Source organism: Lissotriton vulgaris, chromosome 7 (assembly GCF_964263255.1).
Source record: "Lissotriton vulgaris chromosome 7, aLisVul1.2, whole genome shotgun sequence".
Classification (NCBI taxonomy): Eukaryota; Metazoa; Chordata; class Amphibia; order Caudata; family Salamandridae; genus Lissotriton; species Lissotriton vulgaris.
In genome coordinates, this window is record NC_141695.1 from 154,686,355 (window position 1) to 154,701,115 (window position 14,761).

A 14,761-nucleotide genomic window follows, 5' to 3' on the forward strand; every position below is an offset into this window, starting at 1 on the left:
TCTTTGAGAATTACCCAGAGTGAACTAGATAAATCCTCCAGAGATGGCTGAATGTTTACGGGTAACTGTCTGGATGATTTATTCTTTGCTTTTGGAATCCGTCCCCTCTTCTGTTTTATGGTATTGCTAGGTGGAACCAGCCCCCCAGCCCTTGTACATCGTCTCATAGGTGGGGTAGGCGATGGGGATGAGCTGGATGAGGCATCTACAATGCAGTCTAGGGGGAATACATTTTGGGACTGATCATGACAGCTCGGAGACATGTTTGGTGGTACAACCAGGTCAATCAAGTCCTGTGGTAGACCTGGGGATGGAGTCTCTAGCTGGGAGGCAGGGCCATCTGGAATGTCATGTACCATGGCATCAACAATACGGCCTGGGTCCAAAGAAAGCCTCCTCTCAGTTCTTTCGATTTCATCATTGAGCATGCTAGAAACTTTCACCAAGTATAAATCCAGGGTCGCCACTCCCCCTCCATTGGGTTTAGAAACCTCAGTTCTCTTTTTACCCATGATTGCTTAACAAAATAAGATTGGTGGGAGACAGTACCTTTCCTTGAAGCCGATGTTATGGGGGTGGCACAGCCCAGCCATGTCCTGCCCCGGACGGCCACAGACGGCCCGCTCTTTGCCCGGGCTTAGCCCGGCATCACCCGTGCGCGTCCCGCGGGACGGGAGGTGTTTTGGTGTTTGACGTCCTGGGTGCGCCGCTAGTCCCTGGGGCACCTGGGGACTGAAGTCCTTCGCTGTGTGGGGAGAGCTGCCGTGTTGGTCCGGCCGTTGCCCTCACAGTGCTGTGCAGGTGGGCAGGTGGGCAAAATGAAGCAAAGCTGTTGCCCTCACGGTGAGAATGGTAGCGAGTGCAGTCTTGCCTGGAGAGTGCCCCCCACAGAGCGCTCGGCGCTCCGATTTTTAATAGTGCCTCCGGCCGCAGCCAGTGACGTCCCGGGTGCGCCGCTAGTCCCTGGGGCACCTGGGGACTGAAGTCCTTCGCTGTGTGGGGAGAGCTGCGGTGTTGGTCCGGCCATTGCCATCACGGCGCTGTGCAGGTGAGCAGGTGGGCAAAATGAAGCAAAGCCGTTGCCCTCACGGCGAGAATGGTAGCGAGTGCAGTTTTGCCTGGAAAGTGCCCCCCACGGAGCGCTCGGTGCTCCAGTGTTTAATAGCGCCTCCGGGCGCAGCCAGTGATGTCCTGGGTGCGCCGCTAGTCCCTGGGGCACCTGGGGACTGAAGTCCTTCACTGTGTGGGGAGAGCTGCGCTGTTGGTCCGGTCGTTGCCCTCACTGCGCTGTGCGCGTGAGCAGGTGGGTAAAATAAAGCAAAGCTGTTGCCCTCACGGCGAGAATGGTAGCGAGTGCAGTCATGCCTGGGAAAATGAACCAGACAGCGCTATAGTGTACAGGTAACAGACAATCATTAAATAATCATGATTTGCTACTTCTAGGTATGCTGCAGAAAATACCAGATTTTGATTTGTTTTAGATTTAAATGTAGTTAATTGTAGCAAACAAAGAGCTCCCGTAGTCACGGAAGAGTCTCCCTACTGCAGTTCTCATTGCAGGCTGTTTGTGTAACAGACACTGTGACCCAGTGGGAGGCACACACTGCAAACAGGACAATATGGGATGACCCATCCTCAATGTATTCACCACTTATCAGTGCATACGCACACATACAATGTATGTAAAGTTTGTGCTGTCCATTGAACTTAAATACTTTCCATACCTCTGAAGAATCATGTGGGGTGCTGAAGGAAATTACAGATTTACCTGTATTTTTACAATCACATTATTAACCATTGCTGGAATCGAAACATGGGAAAGAAAGTTTCAAGGCATATTTAGCAGCAGTTTCATGGCAGTTCACATCGAAATAAGAAGTCGCCATGTTTTTAGGTCGGGCCTGGGCAGCGCATGCGCTCCTCTGCGAGGCATGATGCACTTAGAATATGGGCTTTAGGCAACCCCCATGTTTTCAGTTGATTATCCTAATGTCCTTTATAAATGCCTGTGTTTGATTGGTGGATAGGCTAACTAATCCCTCCTTTTAGGCATTTGTATCCTCCCATTGGGACCGCCCTGTTACAAGTGCTTATGCACTTCACGTGTATTTCCCAAACTTCAAGAGTACTCCTTTTTTGATTTCCCTGCCTCTGCTCCTGTTCCTGCCATGAAATCTTTCTGGTCGCTTCATTTTTCAGCTTGGCCCCTAACTTAATTTTGTTTATCTCCCAATGCCATCCCCACACCACATCACCCATCCCACATGTCTGTGCTTTTTTCTTCAGCACCACAGCTGTTGTTAACTTTTAGAGCTGAGTTTTGGTTTTGAATACTCGCAGAAGGTTAGAATGTTAGATAAATGAGGTAAGTGACGTGGGATGGTGCAGTGAAGCAGTGGGTTTGCTTCTCTAATATAGCGATTTATTGTGAAGGAGTCTGTGCTGGGACCAGCAGTCAGTATCTGCCCTGTGTGCTCCTTCCATGTTAGCAATGCTCTTAAACACTGAAAACTGTCTGCTTCATTTTTTGGTGCCCGCTGTGCTGTTATTAATGTCCCTGTGCCCTTCCCCACACAACCTCACCCTTCTCCCCACAACAGTGCATGCATGTCACAACACCCCTACAAGGTTGCTTCTTCTTGGTTTCTTTGTTGTAACTCTCACCTTAGCGTTTTAGTTTGCTGTCTCTCCTGTAGGCGTTTGTCCCTGAGCCATATTGCAATCTTTCCCTTGTGTGGTTTCTTCAGGGTTTGAGCTTCCTCTCAATATTAATTGGTTTTCCAAAGTTTTTTTTCCTTTCTAAATTATATGTGCTTAACTATGCGATAAGGAACTGATTTAGTCCCAGCCGTACCAGTCTTTTCAGTAGTTTTTTTTTCCTTGTGGGATATCAGCGTAAACAAGGGAGTTTTCGTAACTGCTTCATTCCTCACACCGACAGGAATGTCCGAGGCATATAAAAAGAACACTCCCATTAACCAGACACTGCAGTCTCAAGCACAAATAGAGAGGGAAGCGCATATATTTTCCTTTCTACATCAGTCATTTGCTTTTGGAGGTTCCTATTTTTGAAAACACAATACTGGAGGGGCTGCAAGGTAAACTAAAAAATACATATATCTAGGTAAACAATGGTATCCCCAGCTTCAGGCAGCTCAGAACTGTCTTTCTAATCTTATCATGTAGTTTCCTCATAAGGAAAATATGCTAAGTGAGAACTGAAAAGAACTGTTTTTCCAACCACGCTGCATGGGGGTAGTTGTAGTTTTGTGTTTACCTTTTTAGGTGGAGCCTATAGCAACAGCGCGCATGTGCTGCTCGCTTTGCGATGCATGCAGCATTCAGTATGGTTTGGAAGCTTTGTGGAAACTCCGCCCACTCTCCACCCATTTTTTTCATTGGTTTAGGTCCAAAAAGCTGCCTTCCGATTGGTTTTAGGCCTGTTAGTCCATGAACATGAAGGCCATGTCGTCATTAGTATCCTTCCATGGCTACTGGCCCCTTTACTTTAAACACTATTTTCTTGTCATGGCCCCCCTCCCAGAGTCCGTGACTTCTGGGCCTCCCTACTTCCCCCCCACTGCATTACCATTCGTGCCTTCTCCCACATTGGACTCCTGTTTCCAATGCAATAGGTCTCGCATAAATGAGAGACCTATTGCATTGCAAATGCTTGTTTTAATAGTCTCTTACAATTAATTACCAGAGGGAAGTGGCTTATTGTTTATTTCACAAGTTTTCCGAAGGTCGCAAGTTGTTGTCTGCTCCTTGTATTTTCACTGATTTCAGTTTCCATTGTCCAAGATGAGTTATGGCCTTTTACACGGATCTGTCAGCAAACATAAATGTTAATTCAGTACAGTGCACTCTATTCATTATCACAAGGCCACGTGCAGCGGAAACTTGCTTCTCTCGCGGTGAAGCGGTTTTTACTTACTTATTTGCTGTTATGGATTATCAAGCGGCTGAGAAGCGACACGAGACAATGTAATTAGGGAACAGTGACTGAATAAAACATAACTGATCCACATGGAGGTAGATACTATAATACAACAGAGCACTGATGTGTCTCCCTCCGTCGGTCAATAATTGATGCTCAGCTGTCCCTGGAGTAAGTACAGGAGACTCTACTGAAGCTTCCAAGGACCTAAGGCACCTGGAGCAATTGGGATCCCACCTGAGTTCTACCGAGCATACTCTGCCACAGTGACGCAACCACTAGTGCATGTTTAAAGGGAGTCCTTTCACCGCAGAATCTTACTCCCCACCATGAGAGAGGTAGATATATGTATGATCTTGAAACCAGGAGGGGATAGTCTGGACCCGGCCTCATACCACCCACTCACTATGATCAACTCAGATGCAAATATATTATGCAAATTGTTGGCAACGCGCTTGGACCTGCATATGCCACAATTGATTTATAAGGACCAGTGCGGATTTATACTGGGTCATCTTAATGAATCTACGACGGTTAACCTATATAATGCACATGGTGAACCATAGAGATGAGTAGCTTTCCCTGGTGTCAATACACCTTGCAAAGGCCTTTGAAACAGTTTATTGGGGTACCTCCTGGAAGTATTTAAGAAGGTGGGCTTCAGGCCGCAGTTCAGCCGATGGGTTAAAATACTGCACAAAGGGCTGCATGCAAAGGTGTGGGTTGGTCGAGCTCAATCGGTGGAGTGGGCATTGCAGTGGGGGACGCGTCAGGGATGCCCACTCTCACAGCAGCTCTTTGCATTAGCCATCAAGCCACTGGTGGTTTGGGTGCGAGGAGAGATAGAACAGTGGGGCGGTGAAAACTTGCACTAATCTCTTTGTATGCGGAGGATGCTCTCTTTTATATAGCCTCTCTCATTTTGGCATTACCTAGAGTCCTGAAACTCCTGGAAGAACAAAAGAATAGACTGTAGTCTGCTTAAAGTATCAATTCGTATAGAAGAGATATTCAGTGAAGGCCATATTGCCGTCTGACTGTCTGACCTGCGAGTTGGATACAATACTTGCATACAACAAGTGACCATGGACGACACACTAACCAGATAAACTTTTCCTGGCACCATTCCACAGCAGCTGAGATCATTCAACATAACATAACTGCCATTGGATAGCTGCCTGAAAACGGGTTCTTTCAGTGTGGAGGGAGTACCGTGCAGGAGGCATGAAAGGTTATTTGCAGAACAAAAGTGTACCACTTAGTGAGTTTTTACAATTTTTCCCACCAAGGAATACTTCCTTCCCCTTATTCCAACATTTGTGTGTATATGTTAAAGTCCATGTTGACTTAATATATCGGGGTTTGTTGAAATTGTTGTAACTGATTTCTCCTTTGTCATGTTAGTGTATTCAGGTGCTACATCATTGGAGACTGGTGTTTCTGGTCAAACAGATATTTGGGTTTCAAGAGGCACGAGTTCCATTGTTTTATTGCATAGTCCTTCTTTTCTTACTGCAGGTTTATCAAAAGTGATAAGTCTTTCAGTTTGAACCTCTTGGATTGTAGCAAGATTTGGCTGTCTGCTACATCTTGGGAGTCCACTTGGCCTACTACTTATTATTGGCCACATGTTGTGGTTTTACCAGGTTAATGGACACAACTCTGTTCTCCTTTTTACCTGCAAGGGGCGGTAGTACTACTGATCTCGTTCCTTGGATTGCTAAAACAGGTACTGCTTTTCTGTAAGAAATCCGAAATTCCTTATTCACCGCTATCTTTTCCCTGACTAGATCCCCAATTTCTGGAATCCAGACAGGTGTTGCTGGGACAGGTGGTTTATCTTCAGTGGCTGTTGGCTTTTGTGTTGTGTTACTCAGACTTCTTCTTGTTTCATTTAAGTCCTGTAAGACAGCCAAACGATCTTTGATATCAAAGGGTTTCTGTTTCACCACTGAAGTCTGACAATCGAGATCCTTGATCATCATTCTAGTACCAAATAGTAGTTCATAAGGAGTGATTCCCCCCAGAGAATTTCTTGGCAGATTGGTAAGGCTACGTTGGACACTTATTAGATGTTTGACCCACCCATCACCCGAACCTGATACCTTTGCTGTTATGGATTGCTTTATGTCACAGTTTTTTCTTTCCACTTCTGCATTACCCTCAGGATGGAAGTGACTAGAATACTGCAATGCAATGCCCAGACTAACCATGGCCTCCTTGTAAGCTCGAGAGCTAAACGCAGGACCCTGATCAGAATGTAGCGTGCCTATTGCGTATGTGCCGATAAAGACTCGCAAATCCTTTATAACAGTTCTGGCGTCAGCCGAGAGCTGGGGCCATAACCAAATAAATCTCGTCCTAGTAGTTGTGGGACCGAATTTGTCTGTAGGGACGCCTGCGGGTAGATAGCCTTATGCTGTCTAACAGAGGTGTCTGTATCTGGATGGCTACTCTGTAGTCAGGTGTCTGGGGCGGTTCGTTACTGCGATCTCTGTTGCAGTATGGGCAATTAATTGCGAAATTGTATACATCAACTCCCAGTCTTGGCCACCAGTACATCTTTTCTAACTCTATTAAAGATTTCAAGATCCCTTATGTCTCAGACCCTCTCCCAAATGTGCTTTTTGAATCACATTGGAATTACTCTGTCCCCCACTCCAGGGATTTGAGTAAAAGGAACGGAGTTTGCATCAATTATGTATGTATTTCCGAGTGGATAGTTTAGAGGCAACGCTGCATGATTGCCATCCATTAAGGCTTTTACTGCTAATAGCGTTTCACCATCTATCCATCTTTTTGAGCGTTTAATTGTAGCTACTGAAGCCGCTTGCACAGCTGACTTTGCAGCTTTATCAGCCAAGGAATTCCCTGCAACGCGAACGCCATCACGCTGATGACTCAGTGTATGTATCACGTGAGTCTTTTGTAGTTCTTTCTGTAAAAGAACCACTTGTTCCCAGAGCAACTTATGCTTGATTGTTCCACCTTTAGCGTCTTTAAATCCGTTTTGAACCCAGTTCTGCAGATACTCATTGTAAGATTGGACGCAGTAATACGAATCGCACACTATAAGTGAGGGGAATTCGCGATCGGTATTTTCAAGCGCCATCTTGAAAGCCTGTAATTCAACTCGCTGAGCTGTACAGTCTCCGAGTGATTGAGTTTTTGTGACCATAGGTCTAAATTTGCCTTTGCGCCAGCGACCTTTAACAATCACGCACACAGTACTATAGGCTTGTTTACCCCCAATTGCGGGCTGTGCTGATCCATCTGTATATATTATACAGCCATAATGTTCAAGAGGAAGAATTTCGATCGGCAGAGGACATTTGTGTTCATATTCGAGAAATTCTTGTGTCTTTAGACTAGGGTCAAAAAAGTATTGAACGCCTGTTGCAGCAAGAGAGTTAACCCATTGTATCCATCTCGGATGTGAAGCTTTCGAATTAGGAGTCCTTGCTCTTGTCACTGCCTCTAAGGCAGGTACAGGTGTAACGATGAATATGCGTTTACCCTGAGCGAGAGCTCTCTCTTTTGCTACAGCAGTTTGAACCGCTGTCCGAATTTTCACTGTAGAATGAACTTCATTTCTGCTTGTGTGTACAAGTGTGTTTTGTAAGCTATTGGTACCGTTTCTCCTTCATTAAAGGTTAGGTGCGTGAATCCGCATCTTCCTGGGATGATTCGGATTACAAGGTTGCGCACGTTTTCGCGTGTGTCTAGTTTAGTTTTTGCTAACATGTCGGTTTGGACTGAAAGCAACATTTCTGTGTGTGTTTGAGTCCAATGTGTTTGTTTAAAATCAGGTTTGATTAATCTGCAGAGAGGTTTAACCCTCTCTGCGTAATTCAGAACGTACGTTCTTCCAAAATTCAGGAAACCTAGAATTGACTGTAAGTTTTTCAGCGTCTTTGGAGGTTGGAGCAGCGCACATTTCTCTAGAAAGTTTGCTGCTAGGCTTTTGCCTTCACTTGACAACTCATATCCCAGGAATATGAAATTTAGGTGGGCAATTCTTGATTTTTTTAAAATTGAATTTATACCCCTCAGAAGCGAACCCAAGTATTATGGTGTTCACTCTTTTCAAGTGTTTTTCCAAGTCGTCATCTGTAAGATAGATGTCATCGACATAGGATAATGCCTCATCATCGTATGTTTGGAGTAACGCTGAAAATAACCCTGGGCTATTCTTGAATCCTTGGGGGAGTCGACAAAATTGTCGCTGTGTCCCCAAAATTGAGAAAGCGGTCAAATGCCTGCTTTCTGGTGCAATATTTTGACAGAAAAATCCATTTGAAATCTCTAATGTCGTTTTTTTGCGCACAATGTTATTCATCAGTGCTGCACTGTGTGAGTTTTGTACTGCAAATGTTTTGCAACAAGAGTTTAAGTGTCTGTAATCCAATACTAGACGATATGAATTGTCTGGTTTGGATACAGGAAACAAATGATTATTCATAGACTAGGTGCATGTTTCAATCACCCCTTGGAATTCAAGTTGATTTATAATCTCCCTGACCTTCTTGCTTAACTGGGTACTGCCTTTCTGCAGTGGGATGGTTTTTTAACTGGATTTTATGGTGAGGAGAATCCTCATCCCATCCTGCGTGATTTTTATATAATGCTGGAGCTTGGGCTACTGTCCATTTTCTGGCATATGTATATTTTTTATGAATTGGAATGTGATTAGAGAAGGCTGGCATAATTAGCTCTTCGCCATGTGGGCACTCCCTGACAAATTCAGGTGGCTAGTCTTGTTCAGCTAGAAGAATGTCATAGCTCTTAGAGAGCTTCTGCCAAAACAGTGCTCTTATTTTTCTAGTTATATTCCCCTCCATCCGGAGTGTTACTTCATATAACTTATGGGATACACTAACCCTGGTGTCTGCAGTTTCAACCTGAATGCATTCATTCAAGTCCACTGTCTCCAGATGATACTTCAGGATCTTGCGAACTATTGTTACTTCCACTGCGCTGTCTAGCATTGTCTGAGCCCACTCCCCGTTCTTGAGTTGTGTCCTCAAGATCCTCGGCATGTCTAACTTTTATGCTTGCTACCTTCTTTTTGGAAAACTGAGTTTTTTTTACTTTGGTGAACGGGTTCCTCGTCTTTGGACTTGACGCGTTCTTCCTTGTGTTCTGACCGTCCTCTTCTTTCCGATTTCTGCGTGGAAGTCTGAAAAGATCGAGAGGGACGTGTTTTAGTATCTTGATATCTATCAGGTTTTTTCAAATTATCCCTATTCCTAAGATTATATCTCGTTTCAGAGGGCTCCCTTTGGGGAGACTTGTCTCTCTGTTGGGGAGACCTTCCTCTGGGTTGAGAATATTTTTCTCTAGGAAGAGTTTGTTTATTACTCTCCCACTTCTTCTTTGGAGTAGTGAGATTATTCTTAATAAATGTTTTTTCAGGATTTTCAGTTAGTTGAAGCTTCAATGGTTTTCCACCCAAACTATCTCTACCTAATTCTTCACATGATTTTTAAATAATTCTGGCAAGTTCATATGGTTGGTCTGCTATATCTGTTTCTTTTAACTTCTGGCGGATTGCCACGGATGCTGTTTCACCTCTAATGTTATCTAATAATATTGCTGAAACCTGTTTGAGATCTTTCAGTAATTTCATACCCAGATTTAAGGCTGGTTCTGGGCCATATTTGATCTGAATTTGTCTCAGAACGTCTGGTATTGCCGCCATGGACGGTACATCATGTGTTTTTGTCTAGATTGAAGCAAAGACTGTACCCCAAGTGTCACAGTCCTCCACATGCGGTGCAATTCCCATTGGTAAACAGATTGTCGGAATTCTGTGTTTTTCATGAGGTGTACTATCGGGAAATACTGCCTCTATTTGAGTAATTTTTTGTGCTAGCCAAAACGGAATTTGTTCCCTTTTTGGTGGGTAACTTGCCAATGACTGACTGTATAGTCTGTGGTTTTATTTTGTTTGTATTCCCCCGGTACGGGGTGTGTTAAGGAATTTTTATTGCTGGTTGGACTGTTAAAGTCCTCATGACATATTGAACCAATTGTCTATGTATTTTTTATTAATTGTTTTAGTTGAGCTAAAAGTTCTCTATCTGACATTTCTTCAATGTCAGGATGTGGTGTATAGCTGGCTAGAACCGGCCATGTAGCTCATGGTCTACCTAGTCGACCGAGCCTGGTAATGTGATTTTGATGTTTTAGGGCGCCTTTAAACCAGAGCTGATGTTCTTGGTAAGTTAGTGGAATTTCATCGTCCTCAAAAGGAACATATTCCGCTGGAGGTTCCTCTGTTTTGTAGTAGTGGAACTCCCGTGTTACTGGCTTTGCTTGTGGAAAAGCAATCCATGAATAGACAAGATCTATTCTTCCTTCCCCAACCCCAATGCGGGCTGCCCGGTGGACCACGAGCCACCCACCTCCCAAGCCTGCTGCACTAGCTTCGGCCCATTCTCTGAAGAGGAAGTGGGCAAAGCGATGCTTGAAATTAAATCCGGCTCCCCCCTGGACCCTTGCCCTCATCATATTTTCCAACAACTCATCCCTTTAACCCCTTCGATGCTCATGACGAGCTCAGCTCGTCATGAACAATGGCCTTACAAAGCCTCCAGCACAGGAGGGGAAAACCATTAGCAGCCAAGGTGTTAATCTGCCCTGCAGTGACTCAAGTGTTAAATCATTCGCTAGAAGCGGCAGAATTTCCATCCAGCTGGAAGAACGCCACAGTCACCCCCCTTTTAAAAAAAGCAGGCTTAGATATCAATAACCCGGCCAATTACAGACCCATTTCCCAACTTCCCTACTTGTCGAAAGTTCTAGAGAAACTGGTTAACAGGCAACTGGTCAGTTTTCTCGAAACGAATAACCTGCTGGATATCACACAAACAGGTTTTAGGGCCAACAACAGCACGGAAACAACTCTCATGGCCGTGCTTGACAACATCAGAATGCATGTGGACCAGGGGAAAACTGTTGCCCTAATCCTGTTGGACCTCTCGGCGGCATTTGACACCGTCCCACACAATCTGCTCCTGGAGACCTTAGCATCTAGGGGCATTAGGGACAGAGCACTGGGATGGCTGCGGTCTTTCCTATCAGAAAGATCACAATCAGTGCACTTGGGCAAGTTCTCATCCCCTCGCCAGATCCTCAAATACGGGGTCCCACAGGGGGCCTCGCTAAGCCCTACTCTGTTCAACGTTTTTGTGTCTTCCCTGGCTGGAATTGGCAGAAAGTGGGGTGTTGAAATCTGTTCCTATGCCGACGACACTCAACTCACTGTAATCTTGGACGAGAAGAATAACCCCAAAGACAGATTTCTAAACTGTCTCTCTGATTTGGCTGAATGGATGCACAAACACTACCTTAAGCTAAACGCAGACAAATCAGAGATACTGCTGTTTGGGGGCCACACTCAATTGTGGAACGACACCTGGTGGCCAGAAGCCCTGGGTATCCCTCCTGCCCCGACACCAATAGCAAGGAATCTTGGAATAACAATTGACACCTCCCTCTCCATGAAAACTCATGTAGCCGCTATATGCGGTAAAGGCTTTGCAACACTGAAAATGCTTAAAAGAGTCTTTCCATGGATTCCAATAGAGTGTAGAAAGATCCTAGTCCAGTCTCTCTTGATGAGTAGGCTGGACTATGGAAACTCCCTGTCTGTAGGCATGGCAGAGTACTTATTCACCAAGCTCCAAATGGTGCAGAACGCAGCGGCCAAGGCTATCTGCATGAAAAGAAAATTCGACTCGGCCACGAGTTGTCTGCGTGATCTACATTGGTTGCCAATGAAGCATAGAGCAACTTTTAAAATGATGTGTATTACACATAGAGCATTGCACAAGACAGGCCCTCTCATCCTTAGAAACAGGATTCAGTTCTACGCTCCCACCAGGAACCTCCGCTCACAATTCTCGGCACGGGCAAGAATCCCCCGGGTAAAGAGTGCCAGGATGGGTGAGCGAGCTTTTTCCCACATCGCTGCAATCAAGTGGAACGAACTGCCCATGGCCCTCCGACTCACAGAATGCCACTTGGCATTTAGGAAACAACTAAAAACCTTCCTTTTCCCCCACTTTGACTAATCCCCTCAACTATGCCCACTGCATTCGCACTTTAGTAATCACAGCGCCGTGATATCCCTTTGGGATGATTGTTAGCGCTCTACAAGAAATTAAATAATAATAATAATAATAGAATACCTCTGTCTGCCAATATTCATGTGCCTCTATCACAAATATAACTTTACCACCTCTTGATGATACTCCATTTTCTATAAGTTTTATAGTTATGGTTTCCTAATATTTGCCAGGATGAATATAGCATCCGGGTCATTTTGTTGGGGAGTTGTGTCATCTAAGACTGCTTGAGCTGCTATTATAGCTCTCTCCCTTTCGTCATCACTCTCCGACATTTTTATTTACTGAAAGTTTTGCAGGACAAGTTTCCAAGGAAACAAAGGATAGGTGCACAATATTTTTGGAACACTGTATCCTTCAACGTTGAATAAACCAAAAACTAATACATAGGATTCTCGTCCTACTAGGTTTTGGCGGATATTATGCCCTTTCACCCACTCCAGGCGTCTATTGCAGTTTTTACGGGAAAGAGGGGCCTATGTGAAAAGCACGACTGTGTTACTCTAGTATCTAGCGTTAAATTATCGCCTTACCAAACGTTGGGCGCCATGTAGTGTAGTTCTTATATTCCCAATAGGCTCTGCGCATTGGAATAATATATCCTGTAGCTTAGACGTAGGACTGAAGTCTACTAGGTCTCTACTGGTTATATTAGACTTAATTGTGAGTGCCATCTAGCTCAGAGGTCACTAGAAACTTTGACGAATGAACAAGAAGAGATTAGTTTCTGACAACCACCTCAAACATGACAACTTTGTTTCCCAAAATACGAAATCAAATCTCTATAGTCGTGGAAACAATAGATAACTATTTTACTCAGTCAATCATGCATGCTTAGTTTCACCAGAGGTGCAAGAGGAATAGAGAGACGGGCGTTTTCAATAAAAAGGTATTTATTGAACAGTCTTCTTTCTCAAGCATTGAAAATGAACTGCTACAATAGTAAAGCTTACTATGAAGTACATTGCATATAATACGAACAGTATTATAAAGTAGTACTGTAAAAGCATGATATGGTTTCTGAACCATAAAGTGCATAAAATGTATAAAATACATACAATGATAAAAGTATGACTATGGGGGGTGGCTTCAGAGCCGATGGAGGAAGAGGTGTAAGCCTGCAGCTCCACACCAACCCCGCAATTTCTCCTGCTTTGGGGACTCCTCGGGTCACCCTTGCATTATCCTGAGTGAGCGGAGGGGTGTTGAGGGCTGCCCTGGCACATCTCGAGCTGGGAGGCGCCTCCCCGATGATCGGGAGTCCCAGGGAAGAACTTGTGTCTGGGCCTGGCCACTGGACAAAATGGCGGCGATGGTGTTGATGGCGCAGTAAAGCTCTGGAGATTGTACCTGGGGCTGAGTGGACTGCAGGGAGCGTTGGAGACTGTTGGCCCCAAAAATGGAGTGCGGACCCTCGACGGTGCTGAACTGCGAGGCAGGGGCTGTGGTGGAGTATTGAGAGAGGGGCCTTGCTGACTAGACCTGCGAAGGTGGGGCTGGCTGGATGCCCTGGAGCAGTGCTGCGGTGAAGGAGCGGGATTGGTACGTGCCCCGGCGGGCCCCGGCTGGCTCTTACTTGAGAACTGCAGATCCGTTCTGCGCTGCGCTACGGAGGGTGAGCTGTACGGGACCCAAGAGGAGATGGAGCCTGAGCAACTGGTGGCGGCCTCCGGGAGCGGGAAGATCTTCGGTGGAGCCCGGTAATTGTCGGCTGGCTGGGAGGGGTGTGAGCGGTCGTACCCGCCGGCGTGGACTTGGTGCTGTGTGCTACCGGGGTTCCACGGTGCTGGGTGAGAGGGCCTGCCTAGAGCGGAGGGTGCGGAGGCTGAGGGGCCCTGAAGAGAGTGACTGGGAGCGGATGGAGCGGGCCCCCTTCTGGGCAGCGACGAGCGCTCTGCTGGTGGAGTGAGAGGCCTGCGGTGACCCCTGGGACCTTGGCTGATGCGGCGGAGAGGGGGAGTCAGGGACACCTGCACTGTACCTGGGTCAGCGGATGGTGGAGTGAGAGTGCGGGGCCCCACTGCGGGGCTTGGCTCAGAACTGCGAGGGAGAGCTGCCGACGGTGGAGGCTGGTTGCGGTTGAGTGCGGGAGCCTCGGAGGGGCTGTGTGGTGTGACCCTGCCCTGGGCTGACTGCATCTGGGGGGCTGCTCCCGGGAAGCGGCCGTACCGAGAGGGCTGGCAGTGCCTATGTGGGGACGTGCTGGAATGGTGCCGTGCAGCCTTGGGGCACCTGCGTAGCGGGACAATGCTGGTGGTCCTGGGATGTTGCTCATTGAGGCCTTTGGGAACCTGGGTTGAACTCTGTCGACTTGGTGGACTGTCGCATTAGAGGCCTGCTGCCTTGTCCCTGCTGGGAGCGATGCCCCTATTGACAACGGCGACTCCTGATCTCGGGACTCTGGGGACCTCGCCTTGACTGTGTGGTGGAGCTGGTGGTACCTACTATTTGCCCTGGATACGCTGTGGTGATTATCTGGCTTGGCTGTCCTTTCTTAATTTCTGCCCAGCGGTGTGTGGCGCCGTGGACCTGCCTGTGCCCCTCTATCTGTGTGGTGTAGCGGCTGCGGAATTGGGCTATGGGGAAGCCCTGGGGGAAACAAGGGGGCAACTCCTAACCTGCAGCAGAATCGGAGACGGGGCGGGACCCGCTGGCTGCCCCCCCTGGATTACTCCTGCAGCACCAGGTG